Below are 25,690 nucleotides of genomic sequence, written 5' to 3'. Positions count from 1 at the left end.
AATAACCTTGCTTTTATTCACATTTACTCTTAACTTTCTTCTTTCACACACTTTACCAAACTCAGTCACCAGCTTCTGCAGTTTCTCACATGAATCAGCCACCAGCGCTGTATCATCAGCGAACAACAACTGACTCACTTCCCAAGCTCTCTCATCCCCAACAGACTTCATACTTGCCCCTCTTTCCAAAACTCTTGCATTCACCTCCCTAACAACCCCATCCATAAACAAATTAAACAACCATGGAGACATCACACACCCCTGCCGCAAACCTACATTCACTGAGAACCAATCACTTTCCTCTCTTCCTACATGTACCAATGCCTTACATCCTCGATAAAAACTTTTCACTGCTTCTAACAACTTGCCTCCCACACCATATATTCTTAATACCTTCCACAGAGCATCTCTATCAACTCTATCATATGCCTTCTCCAGATCCATAAATGCTACATACAAATCCATTTGCTTTTCTAAGTATTTCTCACATACATTCTTCAAAGCAAACACCTGATCCACACATCCTCTACCACTTCTGAAACCACACTGCTCTTCCCAATTTGTGTAGTTGTCAAATTTTTTAAGTAAAACAGAGTGATTTGAACTCTCTTGATAAAAGTTTGTAAATATATTCATATCAAAGCATAGATAACCAAGAATCATAAAGATTTCAGTTGGATTATTAGGATTATACCCAAGATGTGACCAGATGCACATTAAATTGGCAGTGGAACTTTGACCCTCATATTGGTGATGAATACATTGTGTATTTGCTGTATTGTGTAATTATTGTAGCTTGCTATTGGCTTTTTTTTTAGATCACTAACCCTTTTTATGTACAGTGTACTGTACCATTATTGTCATCTATTAGTGGTGTGCTTTCCATAATATCACCAGAAAATTAGCATTTTCAAGTGTGCTTTGGAAGGAAACTGGTTGACGGGCTACATATGTTGTTCCTCTCTTTGCTTTGACTCCCTCCATTGGACAAGCACTCCCATCTTGCCCTTGTTTTTTATTTCTGTTCTAACTGTTTGCAATTTTTTTTTTTATCATGGTAGAGTCATACTGTGGAGAGTTTATTCTTTCAATGAATTGTTTTATGGGTGTTGGCATTTTGAAGGATTGGCAGGTGGTTTTAGATGAGTATTTACTCCACCCCCACTTTTCACTCTCCCCATCTTACTATTCAAATTATGTTTTGGTTGTTTTCTAGAACAGTGTATAAGTGTATGAACCCTATAGATGGGGAGTTATATGAGATGCAAGGACTAGAACAGTATTGTCGTTGTGTATAGCAGCAGCATTGCTTCTGCCAAGGGTTATGGAATCTCAGGATGGATGTTAATGGGTCAAGGCTCATACTCTTAGGTTTGGTCTCCATTGACCTCATTCGATGTTTGGCAAGCAATCAAATTCCAGTAAAGAGGCCTTGGAGGAGGAATGTCCATGTCTTGGATACTTTGTATCCTCACAGAGTAGAAGTTGTAGGAGCTATTTGCAGATGAAAATCACCCATTCTAGTCATGGTAGGACTGGATGATTATTTGGCCCATAACTGGTAATTTAATACATGAACAAATTTACTGTGATATATATATATATATATATATATATATATATATATATATATATATATATATATATATATATATTCATATGTTTATTCATTTTGCTTTGTCGCTGTCTCCCGCGTTAGCGAGGTAGCGCAAGGAAACAGACGAAAGAATGGCCCAACCCACCCATATACACATGTGTATACATACACGTCCACACACGCAAATATACATACCTATACATCTCAACGTATACATATATATACACACACAGACATATACATGTATACACATGTACATAACTCGTACTGTCTGCCTTCATTCATTCCCATCGCTACCCTGCCACATATGAAATAACAACCCCTTCCCCCCTCATGTACGTAAGGTAGTGCTAGGTAAAGACAACAAAGGCCAAATTCGTTCACACTCAGTCTCTAGCTGTCATGTAATAATGCACCGAAGCCACGGCTCCCTTTCCACATCTAGGCCCCACAGAACTTTCCATGGTTTACCCCAGACACTTCACATGCCCTGGTTCACTCCATTGACAGCACGTCGACCCCAGTATACCACATCGTTCCAATTCATGCAATTCCTTGCACGCCTTTCACCCTCCTGCATGTTCAGGCCCCTATCACTCAAAATCATTTTCACTTCATCTTTCCACCTCCAATTTGGTCTCCCACTTCTCCTTGTTTCCTCCACCTCTGACACATATATCCTCTTGGTCAATCTTTTTCTCACTCATTCTCTCCATGTGCCCAAACCATTTCAAAACACCCTCTTCTGCTCTCTCAACCACACTCTTTTTATTACCACACATCTCTCTTACCCTTTCATTACTTTCTTGATCAAACCACCTCACACCATATATTGTCCTCAAACATCTCATTTCCAGGACATCCACCCTCCTCCGCACAACTCTTATCTATAGCCCATGCCTCTCAACCATATAACATTGTTGGAACCACTATTCCTTCAAAAATACCCATTTTTGGTTTCCAAGATAACATTCTCGACTTCCACACATTCTTTATTTATTTATATTTATTATACTTTGTTGCTGTCTCTCGCATTAGTGAGGTAGTGCAAGGAAACAGATGAAAGAATGGCTCAACCCACCCACATACACATGTATATACATTAACACCCACACATGCACATATACATACTTATACATTACAATGTATACATACATATACATACACAGACATATACATATATACACCTGTACATATTCATACATGCTGCCTTCATCTATTCCCACCACCACCCCGCCACACATCAAGTAGCACCCCTCTCCCCCGCGTGCGTGCTAGGTAGTGCTAGGAAAAGACAACAAAGGCCACATTCGTTCACACTCCGTCTATAGCTGTCATGTCTAATGCACCGAAACTACAGCTCCCTTTCCACATCCAGGCCCCACAAAACTTTCCATGATTTACCCCAGATGCATCACATACCTTGGTTCAATCCATTGACAGAATGTCGACCCTTGTATACTACATTGTTCCAATTCACTCTGTTCTTTGCACACCTTTCACCCTCCTGCATGTTCAGGCCCGGATCGCTCAAAATCTTTTTCACTCCATCCTTCCACTTCCAATTTGGTCTCCCACTTCTTGTCGTTCCCTCCACCTCCAACACATATATCGACTTTATGAATCTTTCCTCACTCATTCTCTCCATATGTTTAAACCATTTCATCACACCTTCTGCTTTCTCAGCTACACTCTTTATATTACCACACATCTCTCTTACCCTTTCATTACTTAATCAAACCACCTCACATGACATATTGTCCTCAGACATTTCATTTCCAAGACATCCACCCTCCTGTATACCACCCTATCTATAGCCCATGACTTGTAACCATATAATATTGTTGGAATTACTATTTCTTCAAACATATCCTCATTTGCTTTCTGAGATAAAGTTCCCTCTTTCCACACATTCTTCATCACTCTCAGAACCTTTGCCCCCAACCCCACCCTGTGACTCACTTCCATTTCCATGGCTCCATTCGCTGCCAAGTCCACTCCGAGATACCTAAGCACTTCACTTCCTCCAATTTTTCTCCATTCAAACATACATTCCAACTAACTTGTCCTTCAGTGCTGTTGAACTTAATAACCGTGCTCTTATTCACATTTACTCTCGACTTTCTCCTTTCTCACTTTTCCAAACTGTCACCTACTTCTGCAGTTTCCCACTCGAATCACTTGAATATTGGATTAGAGGCCACCCCAAATTGGGGTGGAAGCTATTCTCTGGAGCATCTTTGGTTATGTGTACCTAGCATTTTTCATGATGCATGATGATTCTTAATTCCCTTTCTTGACTGGAAAGATGGTATTTTTGGAGGAGCTAGTTCTTTGGGAACTATTCATCGATATTGGTTAAATGCATTAGGTGGAGTGTATATTTATTGTTTCTTTCTCTTGGGCAGTACATTTGATTCATTTTCATTTGCTTACAGGTTTACAGGTGTTTGAAATTTCTATGGGCCCCTTGACCACCTCCCTGGTTCACACCATATCCTGATGGTCTTTTTGGATTAAAGACAGGAACAAAACATTAGTTGTCCAGCCCCATTTAATGTTGTCCAACTCTAGCATTTTTTTTCTTGGTTCTACCATTGCAGTTATCAATCTCTTTTGTGTGTGTCTCTTTAGAGCTGGTATCCAGTGATGATGTCCATTGGTACTCATACTTGGACCTCCACCTTTGTACCATGTGGACCTTGATGAAGCAATTTATCCCTTATCCTCAAGACATCATTTTGGGTTTATACATTCATGTCTTGAGGATAAGGGATAAATTGCTTCATCAAGGTCCACATGGTATAAAAGTGGAGGTCCAAGTATGAGTACCGAGGGACAACATCATTGGATACCAGCTCTTAAGTAAGTGACACACACAAAAGAAATTGATAAGTGCAATGGTAGAACCAGGAAAAAAAATGCTAGAGTTGGACAGCATTAAATGGGGCTGGACAACTAATGTTCGGTTCTTATATGTGTGAAAAAAAATTTTGCTTACATAGATAGAGTGAGCAAGTAATACACTGGAAAAATTCCTTGCCTTGGCAGGTATACTGTTGAACTTTTGTTCTTGGGCCCTCTGTTCTACCAAATTGCCTGTATTTGTTTGCCATCAGCACAGACCTCTGTTTTGCTGTGATGAGATCTTGATGTTGACAAGATTGCTCCTTATCCTTCAGTCATCGAAATACAATATGGTGATAAACCCTTTTGTAAGCTGGTACCAAGTCCTAGACAAGCATACTGTTGTTATGGAAGGGCAGCACTTCACAACTGGTGTGCTGCAAAAGTATCTCTGGTGTGCTGTGGTATGTATGTTGTGAAAATGTATTTTGTAAATCACTTGAATGTCTATGATTATAAAGGTGTTACGTATGTTTTACTATACTTATCGTGTGTGTAGAAAGACATTTGTTTTTCTTCATTTCAGTGGGTAGTGAGTACTATCAGTAAAATACTGGCAAGAGTTAATTCAATGTCAAGCAAACTCAAAAATGTGCTGTGAAATGAAAAAAAGAGTTTGTGCAATGGTATGAAAGAAAATTTTCATCATTTATGGTCTCCCAGTTTAGGTCTCAGTCATATTTGGTAGATTCATGGAGAGAAACTTCACTTAGAGAGCTGGGGAGTTCAGAGCTCTTGTTAGTTTTTAGATTCCCCACCTTTGAGAATATTTATAGATTGAGCCTGCACCTGGGATTTGGTTGCTGCTGGCCTTGTATATTTTTTGTTCTCCTGTGTTTTTGTTGCAGTCTTCCTTACCACTAGAGGTATAGATCTTTGCTGGGAGTCTTAGAGTTTGGTCCAGGGAGACCCTTGATTACCTGCTTTTATTATATGGTTTGTGTTTTTTCCCTTCATGTAGCCTTCTCATCATTTTCCCTTTTGAAGGACCAGGCAGTTCTTCTGGGTTAAGTCTTGCAGGTGGTCAAGGCCAAAGTGTGTGCAGTGTTGCCTGCTGTGGTGCGTGTACTAAACCTGAATATCCCCATGTGAAGTACAATTCCCATGACAGTTACACATCCTCCAAATGCATTTTTGTCTCTAAGAGGTGGTCAATATGTTGGAGATAGCTTTTTACCACTTGCCACACTGCTTGCATGGTCTTTGAACAGATCGTTGCCACAGTTTGACCTGTTAAAGATTCTTGTGCACTCATCCCATGCTTTGTGTGGGGGTTATGGTTTGCAAATACTCGTACAAAGAGAGGTCACACTGAGTGAACCGGTAAACATACAGAGAATGAGGTTCTGGCAAACTTTGCTGCACACACTTGTATGGTAGCAGAATTTGACTTCATAAAAAGTGGAATTTGCTGTATGAAGTTAGGGTTGGGTATATTTTTGTTTCATGTGAAACATGAGCTCCATAACTTTAGAGATCCCCTTTTTCTTTGACTGATCTTTGTCTAATAGAAGACCTTTGCATTAGACCTTCAGGTGCATGACCTGTTGAGGGGACTCCTGAACATTCAGACTAAACCTAGCTCCCTAATTAGTTCCTTTCCTTGTGATTCTCCTCAGTTGGGCATGCATCTGTTTAGAGGTTAAGGAGACCCCTTCAAATCATTTACCAGGCAGAAATCTGACCTTTGAACTGTACTCACCCTAAGCTTCGTTTAATGGCTAGAGATCTTGCCTCACACTTCCTGAACTCTTTCAGTTTGTTGCACTCCTCGTTTCTCTTCCAAGGATTTATCTGATCTGCTCTTGATGAATGAAGAACTCTTGCCAGATCCTTATAAACTGTGGGTCTTGTCTTCCATTGCTGTGGAGAAAGTTGACTCAAATGCTAGAGCTTCTTCTGAGGAATTGGATGCAGAAAATTTGCTTTTAAAGAATAGTTTGTAAAAAGAAGGAAAGTTGAGTCACTCTTTGTAGTTTCTGATGGTCAGTCCTGTTTCCTTATCATGGGGTCCATTTGTTACCTGAAGGGTTCGAAATTAGTAAATGTTAAGTCAAAGGGCACTTGATTTTCTCTCTTCACTTGTCTCTGTGGATGAGGATCATGCTTTATGCCATGAAGCCCTCGCACAGTTCAGACAGTTTAGTGCTGTGTTTTTAAGGATATACCCAAGATCTCCAAGCTTGTTAAAACTTTTTTTTGGGAAAACAAAGACTCTTACTTGACCCTCCAGGTTATTTTTCCTGTAGAGGAATTTTTGGCTGATTTTGAAATGCCCAGGAGTCCTGAGGACAGGGAATAGCTCATTGGAACGTTAAAATCCAACTCAAGTTTTATCTACATGTCATTTTGGAAAGATTTTTTAAACTCTCTGTGGTTATTTTATCCTACTGGACTTCTGTTCCTTCCTGATGGAGCATTCAAATGAGTTAGAGCTCATGCCTTAAAACAACTTCAATCCTTGGTAAAGAGGCTTTTTTTTGCAGTCCTTGGATTCTCAGTAGCAGTGCAGCCTGCAGATGTGGCTTCTCTTGATAGAGTGAACAGGTGGAATTACTGCATTGGTTACTCTTCTGAGATTTCTTCTATCCCTATGAGGCTTTTCAAAAGGTTCTTAGTGTTAAATCCTGGAGAATGGTTAATATAAGAAAATTCTTTTTATTAACGCTGTCACACCTAAGCTTTGTATGGATTGGAAGCAACTGCTTAGTCTGGTTTTGTATTCCTAAGCATAAGGGGAATTATCTGAGAGGATCTCATGTCTTCCTTTTGTCTCACTTAAATTAGAATGCTTCTGATCTTCACCTTGCTGGAGGCAGAGGTATTCCTTCCAAGCACATAGAGTGCACATTGATGAAGGAGAAGCTTTAGGATTTAACCTCATATAAGGGGTATCTCACATTCTCAAATGGTCATTGCTTTCAAGCCTGCTGACCAGGATTTTTTGTATTTTGTTTCACAATAGCTTCCAGCCATTTGGAGTTGTCTCCAGTACCTTTGAGTTTTGGAAGTTCAGCATCTGAGCTGGTTGTTTGGTTTTTGGGCTTTATGTTTATCAACTGCCTCAGTGATTAAGACTGTCATCGTTAAGCTATATCCACCAAATGAAAGTTCTTCAGGTGCTGAATATTCTAAGACTACATGCACTTACTTTATAAATGGCTCATCACACATGGGTGTTCCAAATGTTAAGAGGAGGTCTGGGTTGGATTTGGAGATCTTATCCGGCTCTGTCAGGGAGGCCTCCTGACAATCACTGTCTCTGCTTTTTCAAGAATACTTGTTAGAGATGTTAGACATATAATCCTAGAGCCTTGGGTAAAGCCAGTTTTTTTTTTCTTTATCAGTGCTTACTTTCCATTCCAGAAAAAATAAGCAAACAAAAGTAATGCTTTTATATTTATCTCTCCTGAATGCCTACATTCTGCACCAGAAGTTCAAGATGAGCACATTACAAGCATCTGCCAGTCTTTACAATAGATTTACTTTACAGTCAGCCTAGTTTTTCAGGTTGCTTATTGGCACTTTCCAATACATCTCAAAATGAGGAAATCTTTTGGCATTTATGATTGATACTTAGATGTGGGAATTCAAGGTGATGCCTTTCAAGTTATGCATAACCCCTCCAGTTATTTTATTCCGGAGTAATCTTAACTACTGTCCAAAATTTACTTCCTCTTAGTGTTTGTGTTGGCATATCGTGACGATTTCTGGAGTTTTAACCCTCAAAACGGAAATACCTCAAACAAGGGCATCGGCTGTAGAGACCACTTAGATTTGGGCCTTGTTAACGACAAGAAATGTCCTGTTTAGCTTCATCTATGATTGTTGGGAGTAAGCAAATGTAGTACATGAAAGTGTTATCTAGGATGAGAGGAACTTAGGAAAGCTAAAGAATGTAGTCTCTGGGCGTGAACATAGATTTACAGGTGAAGGGATCCAGATGGTATATAACCAGAGGAAATTAGGCAGAATGATTGAATCGCCAGAAGGTTTACTCGGACAAGGTCTCATCTTGCCTCCCCTAGGATGAAGGCTAGGATTACACAGATGCTGCAACTACCGCACGGTCACAGACCTTGGTGTTGTGACTTCACGTGAAGCAAATTCAGGGCAAGTTCAGTTTTGCAGTGAACCAAGATCTCCCAGAAACTCCCCTTGGAGATTCTTGAGCATGTAGGAGGGTGCCACATGCCACTTACAGATCTTTCTGTTTAGGTATTTTTCACATTCTTCAAAGGAAATGCCAGATCCACACATCATCAACCACTCCTGAAACCACATTGTTCCTCCCCAATCTGATGGTGTGCTTATTTCTTTATTTATATGTTTATGTATTTATTTTTAACTGCCCCAGGACCCCATTTTCATAAAGGGTCCAAGTGTAAGTTGGGACTTCTTTTCCAGGGGCTACTGTAGCCCAAGGCTGCACTACTTCAAACAATAGGGAATTGATGGACTTATGGAAGAACAGTGTGGTGTCAGGAGAGGTGGAGGATGTTTGGAGGAACAGATGAATTTGTATGTGGGATTTATAGATTTATAGATGATAGCATTGATGGAGATGCTTTGTGAAAAGTATTACAAGTACTGTATATGGTGGGAGAGGAAAGTTATTAGCAGCAGAGTTTTTGTTAAGAGTAGGTGGTGAGGAGGATGAGCATTTCCAGGTGAAGGTTGGTCTGTGGCAAGTATGTGTGATGTCACCATGCTATTTGATCTGTTTATAGTCATGAAGGAAGTTTATGTGAGTTTTTTTTTTGGAAGAAGGATAAGTCTGCAGTATTGCAGGGGTGGTTGTGTTTGTGGGATGAGAGTTGGTTGTTGTTTGCTGATGGCAGAGTCGAATGAAAAATTGTAGACATTAGTTCCTGAGTTTAGGAGAGTGTGTAAGAGAAGAAGTTTGAGATCAATTGCAGTATTAGTATGATTTTTTTTACACAATCATTCCTATATAATGAAACTACCCCATTACCTTTATTGGGTTTCATAATGATCCATCAATAGATCTTTGAGAGCAGAATCTTCTTCCTCACTTAGTGAATGAATCAAGTCATTATTACATTTAGAGTAATATGTTGAGAGGATTAAGTGTCTAAGTTCTTTAGGAAACAATGTTGGTGACCCATGCATATTATCCTTTGATTTTAGGTTGAGAAGTTGGTATGTGTAATTACCAAAACATAAGCAGATAAAACTAAAGATGTTCATTCATATTGGGGAAGAGCAGTGTGGTTTCATAAGTGGTAGAGGATGTGTAGATCAGGTGTTTGCTTTGAAGAATGTGTGTGAGAAATACTGAGAAAAAAGATGGATTTGTATATAGCATTTATGGATCTGGAGAAGGCATATGATAGGGTTGATAGAAATGCTTTGTGGAAGGTTTTAAGAGTATATGGTATAGGAGGTAAGCTGCTAGAAGCAGTGAAAAGCTTTCATCAAGAATGTAAGGCATGTGTATGAGTAGGAAAAGAGGAGAGTGATTGGTTCCCAGTGTAGGTTGGTCTCCAGCAGGGGTGTGTGATGTCACCATGGTTGTTTAATTTGTTTTTGAATGGGATGGTTAGAGAGGTAAATGCGAGAGTGTTGGAGAGAGGGGCGAGTATGCAGTTTGTTGGGGATGAGAGGGCCTGGGAAGTGAGTCAGTTGTTTGCTGCTGATACATCCTTGGTGGCTGATTTGAGTTAGAAACTGCAGAAGTTGATGACTGAGTTTGGAAAAATGTGTGAAAGAAAGTTGAAAGTAAATGTGAATGAGAGGAAGCTTATTAGGTTCAGCAGGGTTGAGTGAACAGTTATTTGGGATGTAAGTTTGGATGGAGAACAATTGGAGGAAATTAGGTATTATAGATATCTGGGAGTGGACTTAGCAGCGAATAGAACTATGGAAGCGGAGGTGAGTCACAGGGTGTGGGAAGGGGCAAAGGTTCTGGGAGCAATGAAGAATGTGTGGAAAGAGGGAACGTTATCTTGGTGAGCAGAAATGGGTATGTTTGAAGGAATAGTGGTTCCAACAATATTATATGGTTGCAAGGCATGGGCTATAGATGTGATTGTACGGAGGTGGGTGGATGCGTTGGAAATGAAATGTTTGAGGACAGTATGTGGTGTGAGTTGGTTTGATCGAGTAAGTAATGAAAGGATAAGAGAGGTGTGTGGTAATAAAGAGTGTGGCTTAGAGAGCAAAAGAGGGTGTGTTGAAATGGTTTGGACATCTGGAGAGAATGCATGAGGAAAGGTTGACATTTGTTAGAGGTGGATGGAACAAGGAGAAGCAGGAGACCAAATTGGATGGAGAAAGATGGAGTGAAAAAGATTTTAGGCAACTGGGGACTGAACATACAGGAGGGTGAGAGGTGTGCAAGGAATAAAGTGAATTGAAACGATGTGGTATATTGGGGTCAACGTGCTGTCAGTGGACTAAACCAGGACATGGTGTAAACCATGGAAATGTCTGTGGGGCCTGGATTTGGATAGGGAGCTGTGATTTCGATACATTACACATGACAACTAAACACTGAGTGTGAATGAATGAGGCCTTTTTTGTCAGTTTTTCTGGCACTACCCCACTGAAGTGGGGGTGGCAATGCTGTATCCTGTGGGGTAGGGTAGTGTCAGGAATGGATGAAGGCAAGCAAGTATGAATATGTACATGTGTGTATATGTATATGTCTGTGTATGTGTGTGTATGGGTGTTCATGTATATATATGTGTTTATGAGTGGATGGGCCGTTCTTCATCTGTTTCCTGGCGCCACCTTGCTGACACAGGAAATGGCGATCAAGTATAATGAATAAATATAAATATAAATACTGTTGTATATGTACTCTTCCTTTCATGTATGAATATTAACCTGGTATACCATAATTATATGTTTGGATGGTACGTCTGAAAGGAGTGCAAGTGAGTAGCAGGAGTAAAATAGAAAGTTAGATGGTTGTGAGAAAGGTGGGAATTGAAAAAAGGTAAGTTGAGAGATGGAGTGACAGAGTACTGATGAGCGCCAGAGAAATAAGGTGTTTTGAAAGGAGGTGGATGGTGTGAGGAGGAAAAGAAAACAAATGGGAATGAGCATTGATCACAGGTGGATGGTGTGAAGAGGAAAAGAAAACAAATGGGAGTGAGCATTGATCACCATTGTTATTAATAAAAAAAGCATTAAGCACAAGTAATTGGACTTTGTAGAATTGGACTTTGGAATGTAATTAATGTATTGGGCGTAAACATTAGATGTTTTCAGTTGTAATTAGTGTTATTCCTGTATTCTGACTGTTTAACTTTTTCCAGGTAGGTCTTATGAAAATATATACTTATTTAGGTAACCGAATGACAAAGATATGTATTCTTATTGGAGAAATATCAGATTTTATTTCCAATGAAAACTTGGTACAGGGTATCTGTGTTGGGACTGCGTGTATTTACACAATATTCACGGATTTGAAAAGAGGAAAAGAGTATGCTAGCCGAGCAGATGTTCTAAAAGAATTGATACACGTAAAAAGAGGGCTAATAGATTTCCATTAATTTGAGTTTGTTAAGAATGATATTTTTACAACTAAATGTACAGTGCACAGGTACAGAGGTGAAATCTTTATATTTTGGAATGCTCTTCAGACACTTTGTTCTTGTCGTTTTAGCATCCACATTGCTTAGATTTAACTGCGCGATGAATAAAGTCACAAAAAGGAAATTTTTAACAGCATCTGATGTTCTACTTTAGTCTGCTCTTGAAGTAATGCCGTCTATTTCTACATTTTCTTCAAGGATGTTGGCTAAAGAAAATATGGTTTTAGGAGTGACTAGTGAAGATTCTCATCATCTGTCTTTTTCCATTCCCACCAATTCATTGGGATGGATCAGATGCACTTATCATCTGAACATAATTCACGAACATTCTAAACCCATTTCCAGTGCCTTAAATGAAACATGGACCTTTGAAAATGCTTTCTACTTTTTCATTTTACATATTTTTGAATGACTGAAGAAGTCGGGGCCCTATCAAGTTCCCTGATTTACTTTGTAGCTCCTTTTCTGATTCACTTTAGAACATTATGAAATGTAGCAAACAAATAGATTACACTAATGTGCTGCTATAGAAAGCTCTGTTGTTCAGAATGCTCTGTGGCTCAGGGTTCGGTTAGCTTTGGTTGGATTAGGATAATGACTTTGGGTTAGGGTTATGGTGTGTTGAGATGGGTAGTTTTTTGGTTGGGTTGCAGTATTATATGGTTAAGTGAACGTTGGTAAGGAAAGATTGAAAGATTAGATCGGGATTTTGTGAAAGTAGGGATGAATTTAACGTGTGAGATTGAATGTTCCACTTTTGATTGAGGAACCTGATATTTTTTTTTTTTTTTTGTAATGTCTTGGCAGTATTTCATTTCACTTTCATTTCACATCGAAAAAACTGTGCTGCACTTCAGGCGATACAAGTATTTCATGCAACACCCTTGTAATTTGTCTCAGAATCGGTGAATGACGCAGATCAGATTTTGGGAAGAGTTTAAGACTTTATCTAAATAGATGTGACATCGACATTTTTATCAATGTCCTGTAATATATTACAATTGAATAAATGTAGATCCATTTGCCTATACGAGACAGCTTCTGTCTACACGTAGCAAGTATTACTCTCGTCTTTAATCTAACCTAATGTTGAAACTCAACATATGACCTGAGCACCTGCTTCAATTTGTTCGCAACTGTGTCCATACTAATATATGTCTTTATTGTAACCTAAATTTCTTTAAAGTCATTGTTGGATGTGCTATGTTCGGTTGATATCTGCAGAACTTATGACCTTCATATAATATGGTCTCCCTTTCCCACCTGTTGTACTCTCAAGTCACCGCCCCCCCCCCCTCGGTGGCATTCTTAAGAGTGCAATTCTAGTTTTCTTAGTATCTCTTCTTCATTGAAGTTTTCCGATACATGCTATTAATGTTGTTATATATTCCTTCAAGGGAGTCTGTTATCCACATTGTGGTATGATAGTCAGAATTGTACAACTTAATTTAGGTGAGGTCTTAATAAAGCCAGGGCCTTTTACTTTCTTGTTTACATCCTTCCTAGGTATGAAACTCATAACTATTAACTGTAAAGTCTTCATTAACCCATTGTTCTTCTGGCTTTAGGTATCTGCTAGCCCTTAGGTGATCATACATTTCTCCTCCGTCTTTAATTGGTGGTTCATCTGTCGTCCGGTACTTAGGCGGCTCAAAACTTGTTCTGTATCCACAGTGAACGGCATACCCCATTTTCAGTCGCAACGTTAACCTCTCTCTCTCTCTCTCTCTCTCTCTCTCTCTCTCTCTCTCTCTCTCTCTCTCTCTCTCTCTCTCTCTCTCTCTCAGTAAATCCATATAGTCTTCAGTCAGGTTAAGCTACCTTTTTTTTTTTGTGTTTGTCAAATTTTGCTCCAAACGGTTTGGATAGGCGGGCCGATGTGTATTGTTTGATGGTATCCGCTGTCTGTTCAATCCCTTATATAACAAGCATTTGCCGTTAGTCTTAGACGTGTAATGGTGATCAGGTTGGTTGATTATTTGCGCGCGAGGGCTATCAAGTGCCACACGGTCAATTAGGCCGTCACCGCGTTGTTAGGACCACAAATCGAAAACAAATCTGGAATATTTGTAGGTTAATTCCAACACCATACACACTCTCACTGCATAAGCTGTATGACCCTTGACATAATCTTCTTAAAGCTGCAATTGTAATACTTTTTTATTGTGTGTGTGTGACGTCAAGGTATATATATGAATTAAGTGGAATAGTTTTGGTAACGAAGTAGCATATATCGTTGCTTAAGTGTATAGTTGGGAAATTTACTGTTGTTCTTCATTTTGAAGCGAGTATTTTTATTTGTGTTAGTCAAGTACTCGGATTTTGGGGGCTACTTTTACTGGAGTTTATTTCTGGAAAGATAACGTTTTTTTCTTTTGTTCCTTTCTCTCCGATGTCTCGTACTTGCTGGATTGCAGCAACAACATATCCTTCAATCCAGCCAGCAAGTAACGAGACGCCCGGAATGAATAGGTAAATAAATAAATAGATAAGTAAACGTTTCCCCCGAAATTTAGTAATTGAATAAAAGGAAAAGTGACCAAAACTCAAGGTATTTGAATGTAGGTGAATTCCTGGTTAATCTACTTCAAGTAGAGTAATCCGTTACTTACCACAAACACACTGGTAAAGTAATATACGAAGTATGACGGAGTGGGATAGGACCCGTTGTTCCTAATAGCTATTATTGTAATAATTATATTACAGCCTCGTTGACGAACTGTTGTTCTGTTGTATGGCAGAATGGGAAGGTGGTGGAGTCGGTGATGGCTGTTATTCACGCTTTAGTGGAAACGCGATTTCTGGACGATTTTGTGATAAGAGAATGTTCTCTTCAGAGCATGTAGATGCTGGAGGAGGTGGCTGTGGCAAGAAGACAACACATTTTCATATATAAAGTGACGTTTACGAGGTCTCCAGGTAAAGGGGACTGTCTTTATATATATGGGCTTAAGTGACTCTGTTTTCATATTTATTTGAATATTTAACCATAATATTTATTTTCGTTTTGAATGAAAACATGAGCTGAGATTTGGTATGTAATGATCATCATGTTCAAGGGAATGATTTGGGCGCACTCAGTAGCTTGTATTCTGGCAGATGTTAATAATCCTTTTTTTTTCTATGTTTTGTTTTTGGTGGAGGAAATCACATTTTTGATGTCTGTTGCTTTTGAGATTTGTATAGGACGGGTCAGCAGGGCTCGTCTCGTGTGGCCTCCATCTTCCCAGTGATGGTTTACTTACGGAGGTGTTTGTACAGACAGGTTGGTACGTACGGCTTATACAATGACCGCGGGATCAGTGCGAGTTGGACCTGGTACAACAGTAACGTCTGTTCCCGTCCGCCGTGCTTCCCAACCCCATCTGTCTCTCTGTCTCTACACAACATCCTAGGTACTTGTGGGCAGTTTCTCTCTCTCTCTCTCTCTCTCTCTCTCTCTCTCTCTCTCTCTCTCTCTCTCTCTCTCTCTCTCTCTCTTCCATAATCTGGTGGTTTGGTTCGTTGGTAGATATTCTTGCCTTGATTCTCCTCTCTCTCTCTCTCTCTCTCTCTCTCTCTCTCTCTCTCTCTCTCCCCTTCCTTCATTCCTTCCTTCCTTCCTTCCTTCCCGCCCTCTTTCTCCTTACGAGTTAGTGTGACAAAGAAAAACTAATCCAGGTCCAATTTTGCCGCTCTTTGTGGCAGGGGCCTGGCAGCCAATCGCGTGTGTTTGTAGACTACACCGAGCCTATTGAGGAGATAAAAGATGAACCCACCTCTTCCAGGCCACACGGACATATGTCTCGAGCTTTTACCAACTTCCTCCCCCCCCTCACTCCCCCCACCCCACCACTACCACCTCCGCATCTCCCCCCTCCCACATCCAACCCCCCCTCCCTCAAAGCCCATCCCCATCCCACACAGTTTATATAGAATTTTAAAGAGGTTGGAATAGTTGGAGAAGATGCTGCGAAATATATGCTTCGGGGACGGAGGGAGGGAGAATATGGATGGGGAGGAGATTGGGGAGTGGGGAGGGGGTGGGAGATGATGATGAAGAGGAGGAAGGAGGAGTGAAGTGAGTGTGAGTAGGGGGGAGGGGGGAGAATTGGTTTGGAACTAGATCAGTTTTTGAAAGGGTTTGGGAAGGGGGTAGGGTAAAGTTGGTTAGGATTGGATATTATAAGAGGTGAATATGCGTTGACAGCGAATTAAAGTAGCCATTATCATGAGCGGGACCACTCGGTGTGTAGTTAAGAGAAGAGGATAAGATGGATAAGTAGAAGAAGAAGTGACTTGGAATGCAGTTGGAGTGTTATAAGGTGGGAATGTGGCGGGTATGGGGAAAAGAAGAATGTGACAGGTGTGATTTTTTTGAGGCGGAATGTATCGGTGGAAGCTTTGGATTGTAGTGTAGCAAATGTAGCTGGATTTGTTTGGATTAGAATGTAGCAGGATTTGTGCAGTGTGAAATGTAGCAAGGAGTGAAAATGCATAAGGATTGGTCGAGAACTATGAATTGGGCGGGAACGGATTTCGTCAGGACTGGTTAGGAATGGCACGCAACAGGAATGATTAGGAATGGGCTGCAGTAGGAATGGTAGTGGCTGCTAGAATGGTTGGACGTTGACCCAGGAAGGCATTGTGAACGGTGCTGATGAAATTGATGCAACGTGATTGGTGGTTGGGAGCAGCATAATGCAACGTGATTGGTGGTTGGGAGCAGCATAATGCAACGTGATTGGTGGTTGGGAGCAGCATAATGCAACGTGATTGGTGGTTGGCAGCAGCATGCCTCAGGAATGAATAGGGACCGAGTGCGATAGAAATGATTAGAAGAGGGAGTACAGCAGGAATGATTGGGCTCGAGGTGCTGTGGTAGGAATATGGATGGGGTAGGAACGGTTCATCGTAAAGGGAGAGAATGGTCGTTAAAGGAGACATAGCCTAGGTATATATGTTTTGTTTTTGGGGGTGGGAGATGGTAGTACAATAGTGGTACTAGACTACCATTACTGGTGGCGTTACACTGGTGATGGCTGTATGTAGACCTGGCTGGCTGGAAGGGTTAGGTTAGGTTTGACGTGGCTAGGTTAGGTTCAATTTGGTTTGGTTGGTTTGTTAAGCTCAGGTGTGGTTTACTTTGATTTGGTCAGGTTAAGTTAGATTTGGTTTGGCGAGTTTAGACCTAGGATGAGGTAGGTACAAGTTAGGTATACTAAGTGGCTTAAGGGTTAGATTTAAGTTAGGTGAGGTAAGCTAGGTTTAAGTCGACTTACGATGGGTTTCAGCAAGGTGGGTTAGCTTAGCTTAGGCAAGGGTAAGTTAGCTTTAAGTAGCTCTCACGATTATTAACTGGAGGATGGACGGGTTTCTTGGAAGTGCTGCCAGGAAGAGAAAGTTAGCGAGAAGGAATAACCCAACGTGGATCAATGATGAGAGAGAGATAGATAGGGTTATAAGGTCGAAATGACGCGCGAAGCTGCTCATTACGATTTAATAAGCCTTCACGTTCGGACAGAATATCCTGCTGAGCAAGACAGGGGTAAATAGATCCTGAGTCCTCAACATTGGTAATAGATCCTTGGGTTCAACCACGGTGTTTCGCTGTCCACCTGGTAGAAAGATCTGCGATCCATACTGGTAGATGAAAGTGCTTGTGGTTAAGGGAGGTGAGAGGGTAAAGGTCATGTGGTTAAGGGAGGTGAGAGGGTAAAGGTCATGTGGTTAAGGGAGGTGAGAGGGTAAAGGTCATGTTTATGGTAGATATCATAACTTTGATTATCTACTTTATATGTCATGGTGACAGGTGTGGTACTGGAAATGTTGGGTTTGAAAGCTACAATGGTCTCTCGTCTGTTTTGAGGGTAATGGATCAGAAACAACAATTATGAGATCGGCTGCGTTTCTGAAAATGTTTAGCTTTTAACATTTTTTACGAGTGAATTATTCATATATATTTTTTTTTGTATTTTGTTACAAATGACTTGTATCATGTGACGGAGAACTCTCATTTATTTTTTTTTTCCCGAAGATAAATTACCAAATGGTAGATTTTTTTGTATGGTTAAAAATAAGATTGTATTATAGATAGATATAATGGTTTTTTTTTTTTTAGGAACCATATTCGTTTCATCGTCTTTATTTATATATATATATATATATATATATATATATATATATATATATATATATATATATATATATATATATATATATATTATCCCTGGGGATAGGGGATTAAGAATACTTCCCACGTATTCCCTGCGTGTCGTAGAAGGCGACTAAAAGGGGAGGGAGCGGGGGGCTGGAAATCCTCCCCTCTCGTTTTTTTTTTTGTAATTTTCCAAAAGAAGGAACAGAGGGGGCCATGTGAGGATATTCCAAAAAAGGCCCAGTCCTCTGTTCTTAACGCTACCTCGCTAATGCGGGAAATAGCGAATAGTTTAAAAGAAAAGATATATATATATATATATATATATATATATATATATATATATATATATATATATATATATATATATATATATATATATCCTTGCCTAAGCCAGTTACCCATTTTCTCGACCAACCCCTAGTGGTGGATGAACAGGTGGGTTGACTGTGGACCAACTGCCGCATCCACGATTCGAACTTATGCGCTCGACCCTGGGCGGCCCGTGAATGCGTCACGGTCAGGAACGCTTGCAATGGGGTGTTAGAGGCGTCACACGCATTAGACAAAAGTATTTTCTTCTTTAACTTTTTATACTTTGAATATACATAGACAAGACATGTTAGTGAAGGGTGTATGGCTTTAAGGGTTAGGTTTGGGGGTTAAGGAAGTGTAGAGCAACGTACAAGTGGCGTGTGTTGAGATACATGAACACAAGCAGCATATAGCTAGCCTCCCGGACGGTAAGTGAATTACTGAAGTAATATAGCAGGAACATTACCAGCTGTGGCGCGTATACCCGGAGTATAACGTATACACCGCAGGAGAGCATATATGTTAAGTCATGTGAAGGCAGGTGGTTCCATCACATGGGGGAAACAATTATGGTTTAGGTCAACCACAAGCCTAGCTGGGGGAGGGGGTCGTGACATAGTTTCTATAGCTGTTTAGCTGCGCTTACACTGTGTATAACCTGACCCCTCCCCTGACCCTCTGCCACGACGGTACGACCCTTGAGGGCGATGTTTGACCATCTGCCACGACGGTACGACCCTTGAGGACGACGGTACTAGTCCTCGAGCACGACGGTACGACCCTTGAGAGCATGACGGTACGACCCTTGAGTACCGCGATGCCATGGTACGACCTTACGAGTCCGATGACGTAGCTCTTGACCTGACCCTGCTGAGAGGAGGTGAAGCTAAAAGCCCAGGCCACTGCTAATACAGGAGGCGAGACGGCTGGCTACACTGTCAACGTCGTCTTTCGTTGCTGTAAACACGAACGCACGAAACGTTACCAAGTGGTCACAGCGGACGTATTCGTGTTAGGGGACTGTCACAACACCCCCACCCTCCCTCTGTAACCAGACCCCCCCCCCCATCCTTTCCCCCTCTACGAGAGCCAGGGCGTCGGGGTGGTGGGGGGGGGGGGAGGGGGAGAGGTTAGGAGGGTGGAGACCGACCCCCCCCCGAGACACGCCTGGGCCGGGCGGGTTGCGCCCTTTACCACCGTGCCGCCAGATTTTTAGCCGCAATATCGTCTTCAAATGAGTTTTGCCCTGGGCCAGTTGACAAGACAAAACACAAAAATTGTAAGGTGAGCCCTGAACGCGTTCACGGGGAAGGGGAGGTGAGGAGGAACGGATGGATGGGGATGGGGGCGCAGGGAGGAAAGGGGAGGGGGAGGGGGGGGGGGCGATTTTATGATGGTGTTGGAGAGGCTGGTGTTATGGTAATGGTTTGAGTGTGTGGGGGGGGGGGGGGGGGGGGGACTGGAGTTGTTATGATGTAATAGGGTCTGGTGTTATGGTGGTGGTGTTGGAGGAGGTAGGGTTATGGTGGTGGTGTTGGAGCAGGTTGTGGTGGTGGTGGTGTTGGAGGAGCTAGGGTTATGGTGGTGGTGTTGGAGCAGGTTGTGGTGGTGGTGGTGTTGGAGCAGGGAGGGTTATGGTGGTGGTGTTGGAGCAGGTAGGGTTATGATGGTGGTGCTGGGGCATCTAGAGCTAATTAATGTTGGTGTTGGAGCAGCTGGTAATTCCCTATTCGTACTGTACGAGGAGGGAGTTTTACACTCGTGTGCCCTCATCTCCACTCTCATACATTTCATACATTTGCATATTGACTTTCACAGTCCAGCTAAGCCATTCTGTGTATTCCATTCACATTCACAAATCAGAAATACTTCTCTTCATCTTTTCTAACCAAGTTTCTTGCTTACTTTCATGTTATGGTCTTTGCTTTTAATCTGTCCTCGCATATTTTTGTTTTGAAGAAGTGTTCACTACTGAAGTCATCCGACAGGTTTAAGAATATGTCAAAGTTTTTGATCAGGTCACCTCTTACTCGTCTTTCTTCCATGGTGATCCAATTTAAAGCTTCCAGCTTTTCCCCTGTAACTGGTATTAGAGCATGTTGTGTTATAGTGGTGTTGGAGCATGTTGTGTTATAGTGGTGTTGGAGCATGTTGTGTTATAGTGGTGTTGGAGCATGTTATTTATATTGGTGTTGGAGCATGTTGTGTTATAGTGGTGTTGGAGCATGTTGTGTTATAGTGGTGTTAGAGCATGTTGTGTTATAGTGGTGTTGGAGCATGTTGTGTTATAGTGGTGTTGGAGCATGTTGTGTTATAGTGGTGTTGGAGCATGTTGTGTTATAGTGGTGTTGGAGCATGTTGTGTTATAGTGGTGTTGGAGCATGTTGTGTCATAGTGGTGTTGGTGCATGTTGGTATAGTGGTGTTGGAGCATGTTGTGTTATAGTGGTGTTGGAGCATGTTGGTATAGTGGTGTTGGAGCATGTTGTGTTATAGTGGTGTTGGAGCATGTTGTGTTATAGTGGTGTTGGAGCATGTTGTGGTATAGTGGTGTTGGAGCATGTTATGTTATATTGGTGTTGGAGCATGTTGTGTTATAGTGGTGTTGGAGCATGTTGTGTTATAGTGGTGTTGGAGCATGTTGTGTTATAGTGGTGTTGGAGCATGTTATGTTATATTGGTGTTGGAGCATGTTGTGTCATAGTGGTGTTGGTGCATGTTGGTATAGTGGTGTTGGAGCATGTTGTGTTATAGTGGTGTTGGAGCATGTTGGTATAGTGGTGTTGGAGCATGTTGTGTTATAGTGGTGTTGGAGCATGTTGTGGTATAGTGGTGTTGGAGCATGTTATGTTATATTGGTGTTGGAGCATGTTGTGTTATAGTGGTGTTGGAGCATGTTGTGTTATAGTGGTGTTGGAGCATGTTGTGTTATAGTGGTGTTGGAGCATGTTATGTTATATTGGTGTTGGAGCATGTTGTGTTATAGTGGTGTTGGAGCATGTTGTGTTATAGTGGTGTTAGAGCATGTTGTGTTATAGTGGTGTTGGAGCATGTTGTGTTATAGTGGTGTTGGAGCATGTTTTGTTATAGTGGTGTTGGAGCATGTTGTGTTATAGTGGTGTTGGAGCATGTTGTGCTATAGTGGTGTTGGAGCATGTTGTGTCATAGTGGTGTTGGAGCATGTTGTTATAGTGGTATTCGAGCATTTTGTGTTAGTGGTGTTGGAGCATGTTGTGTTATAGTGGTGTTGGAGCATGTTGTGTTATAGTGGTGTTGGAGCATTTTTTGTTATAGTGGTGTTGGAGCATTTTGTGTTATAGTGGTGTTGGAGCATGTTGTGTTATAGTGGTGTTGGAGCATGTTGTGTTATAGTGGTGTTGGAGCATGTTGTGTTATAGTGGTGTTGGAGCATGTGTTATATTGGTATTCGAGCATTTTGTGTTAGTGGTGTTGGAGCATGTTGTGTTATAGTGGTGTTGGAGCATGTTGTGTTATAGTGGTGTTGGAGCATTTTTTGTTATAGTGGTGTTGGAGCATTTTGTGTTATAGTGGTGTTGGAGCATGTTGTGTTATAGTGGTGTTGGAGCATGTTGTGTTATAGTGGTGTTGGAGCATTTTGTGTTATAGTGGTGTTGGAGCATGTTGTGTTATAGTGGTGTTGGAGCATGTTGTGTTATAGTGGTGTTGGAGCATTTTGTGTTATAGTGGTGTTGGAGCACGTTGTGTTATATTGGTGTTGGAGCATTTTGCGTTATAGTGGTGTTGGAGCATGTTGTGTCATAGTGGTGTTGGTGCATGTTGGCATAGTGGTGTCGGAGCATGTTGTGTTATAGTGGTGTTGGAGCATGTTGTGTTATAGTGGTGTTGGAGCATGTTGTGTCATAGTGGTGTTGGTGCATGTTGGTATAGTGGTGTTGGAGCATGTTGTGTTATAGTGGCGTTGGAGCATATATTGTTGTGTTGGTGTCAGAACATGTTTTTCTTGGTCTTGGAGCATGTAGTGTTATGTTGGTGTTGGAGCATGTTGTGTTATAGTGGTGTTGGAGCATATATTGTTGTGTTGGTGTTAGAGCATACATTGTTGTGTTGGTGTTGGAGCATATAGTGTTATGTTGGTTTTAGAGCAAATGGTGTTATGTTGGATCATATAGTGTTATGTTGGTGTTGAAGCATATAGTGCTGTTGGTGTTAGAGCATATAGTGTTGTGTTGGTGGTGGAGCATATAGTCCTGTGTTGGTTTTGAAGCATATAGTGTTATGTTGGAGCATGTGGTGTTATGTTGGTGTTGGAGCATATATTGTTGTGTTGGTGTTGGAGCATATAGTGTTATGTTGTTGGAGCAATAGTGTTATGTTGGTGTCATAATATATTGTGTTGGTGTTAGAGCATATATTGTTGTGTTGGTGCTGGAGCAAATAGTGTTGTGTTGGAGCATTATAGTGTTATGTTGGTGTTGGAGCATATGTTGTGTTGGTGTTGGAACATATAGTGTTATGTTGGTGTTGGAGCATGTAGTGTCGTGGTGGTGTTGGTGTTGGAGCATATAGTGTTATGTTGGTGTTGGAGCATGTAGTGTCATGGTGGTGTTGGAGCATATAGTGTTGGTGTTGGAGCATATAGTGGTGGTGTTGGAGGTGGTGACATCCGGCAACCGTTCGTCTTCAGGTTCGTAGAAATCGGCGCACACAGTATCAGTGGGTACTTTAGCGAGGCAAAGTATTACCATTAATTTGTACAATATATATATATATATATATATATATATATATATATATATATATATATATATATATATATATATATATATATATATAGTATATGTATATATATAATTTTCCGAAAGAAGGAACAGAGAAGGGGGCCAGGTGGGGATATTCCCTCAAAGGCCCAGTCCTCTGTTCTTAACGCTCCTCGCTAACGCGGGAAATGGCGAATAGTATGAAAGAGAGAATATATATATATATATATATATATATATATATATATATATATATATATATATATATATATATATATATATATATATATATATATATACCGGTAACTAATGATACTATTGAGTAATCTATTCGGATAGTTACTGGAGATTCGTTCTCCTAACTTTATGCTAAGTTAGATTTCTGGCAATGTTACTGTACAAACCTTAACGGCCAAACTTAAGAAATAACGTTATGGGGCGAATGTTCATGATAATCCCTATTTTATAAAGTAAAAAATGGCGAGTCAGACTCGAACATCTTGTGGAGAAATTGCAGCGTCTGCACTCGACTTATATTGTCTGATTTGCGAAAATTATGTCGGTGGAGCTATTGAGTATGATAGAAAACGGGATTGACAAGAGAATGAGGAGTTGAGGAAATTCTTACCTGCGCAGCGGAACTGTTCATTGATATTACTGGGGGAAATTTCACAGGGGAATAACCAGTCCACTGGAGCTGTAAGGATTCTGGTATCCTACTGATCTTGCTTGCTCACTGTGTTGTGGCGCCATCTCTCTCTCTCTCTCTCTCTCTCTCTCTCTCTCTCTCTCTCTCTCTCTCTCTCTCTCTCTCTTCTCTCTGTGTCTCTCTCTCTCTGTCTCTCTCTCTCTCTCTCTCTGTCTGTCTGTCTCTCTCTCTCTCTCTCTCTCTCTCTCTCTCTCTCTCTCTCTCTCTCTCTCTCTCTCTCTCTCTCTCTCCGTCTATCCATCTCTGTCTATATGACGTAAAACACTGAGCTAGGTCAGTGCAAGGTTGACTGCTTATTTCCTCCGTAAAGTTTCCCCAGTAATATCAATGAACAGTTTTACTGTGCAGGTAAAATTTCTGTAAACTACCTCAGTCGTTAGCAGTCCCGTTTTCTACATCTACTTCCTTCCCCATAGACATACACAGAAATCCTAGCCTAGCCTTGCTTCACCTAACCTAACCTTACCTAATCCAACCTAACCCGATCTTACCTAATCCAACCTAACCTAATCTTACCTAATCCAACTTTACCTAACTCAACCTTACCTACCCTAACCTAACCTTACCTACCCTAACCTAACCTAACCTAACCTAACCTAATCTTATCTAATCCAACCTTACCTACCCTAACCTAACCTAACCTAACCTAACCTAACCTAATTAGCCTAGCCTAGCCTATCCCTCTTGAGAGGCATGATCCAAACTGCAGCTGACGGGTCAACAACCACTCTCCCTTCCAACGGTGGAGCTCCAGCCAAACTGTGTATCACGTAACACACGCACATGACAGTTACCCCCCCCCCCCCCAACATTATAGGCATTAAACACCACGGCCAAAGAAAACGAACTAAACACCCTCAGAACATGAACTGGTGCCAGTGTTAGACAAGGAGGCAGAAACGGGGGGAAAGACATGAGTTGAACGAATGGGTAAGGAGGTAAAACATGAGCATTTAGGTAAGAGGGATGGGCTGTTAGGATACATGGGCAAGGGAGAGGAAAATACTAGTAAAAATTGGGGGAAGGGGTATAAGAAAACGAGGTGTTGGATCGACGCTTGAAGAATACAAGGAGTGGGTAAGGTGGAGGCTAGGGTGTGTGTGTGTGTGTGTGTGTGTGTGTGTGTGTGTGGTTTACACTATCATCCATGAAATATAACGGGAAACGTGGATGAGTGATAGAAAACGACGTGAGTGTGGATAGCTAGACAAGAAAGAAAGAAATATCTTCCCAAAATTAAGGTAGAAAGATATAGTTTTACGAAAGTAAGAGAAGATATAAAATAGCTTCAAAAAGTAAGAGAAGATATAAAATAGCTTCAAAAAGTAAGAGAAGATATAAAATAGCTTCAAAAAGTAAGAGAAGATATAAAATAGCTTCAAAAAGTAAGAAAGATACAGAGATAGCCTGTCAAAGTAAGAAACAGAGATAGCTTCACAAGAGTGAGAGAGAAAGGTAAGGAGATAGCAGCTTCATAAGAGTAAGAGACGAAGATAAAGAGATAGCTAACCGCCATAGTAAGAAAGAGAGAGAGATAAAGAGATCCCCCAACACACACACACACACACACACACACACACACAAACACACACACACACTAACACACACACACGAACACAGAAAAGGGAGGAGGCGTTTGAAGGGCACAGAGCAGCACCCTCTTTGTCTGGCATGTATCATAGACTCAAAGCTGAAGTACATAAAAACAGAGGAAAAGCTTTTT

General features: G+C 41.1%; 1 long non-coding RNA gene across 1 annotated transcript in view; it reads left to right on the top strand.

Moving 5' to 3' along the window:
* Positions 1-25,690, top strand: part of LOC139746736 (uncharacterized) — an 814,741-nt gene that overhangs the window by 4,496 nt on the left and 784,555 nt on the right. The window lies entirely within an intron of this gene.

Source organism: Panulirus ornatus, chromosome 5 (genome assembly GCF_036320965.1).
Source record: "Panulirus ornatus isolate Po-2019 chromosome 5, ASM3632096v1, whole genome shotgun sequence".
Taxonomy (NCBI): Eukaryota; Metazoa; Arthropoda; class Malacostraca; order Decapoda; family Palinuridae; genus Panulirus; species Panulirus ornatus.
Note: the sequence above shows the minus strand (reverse complement) of the source record. Positions and strands in the feature narration are given on the sequence as shown.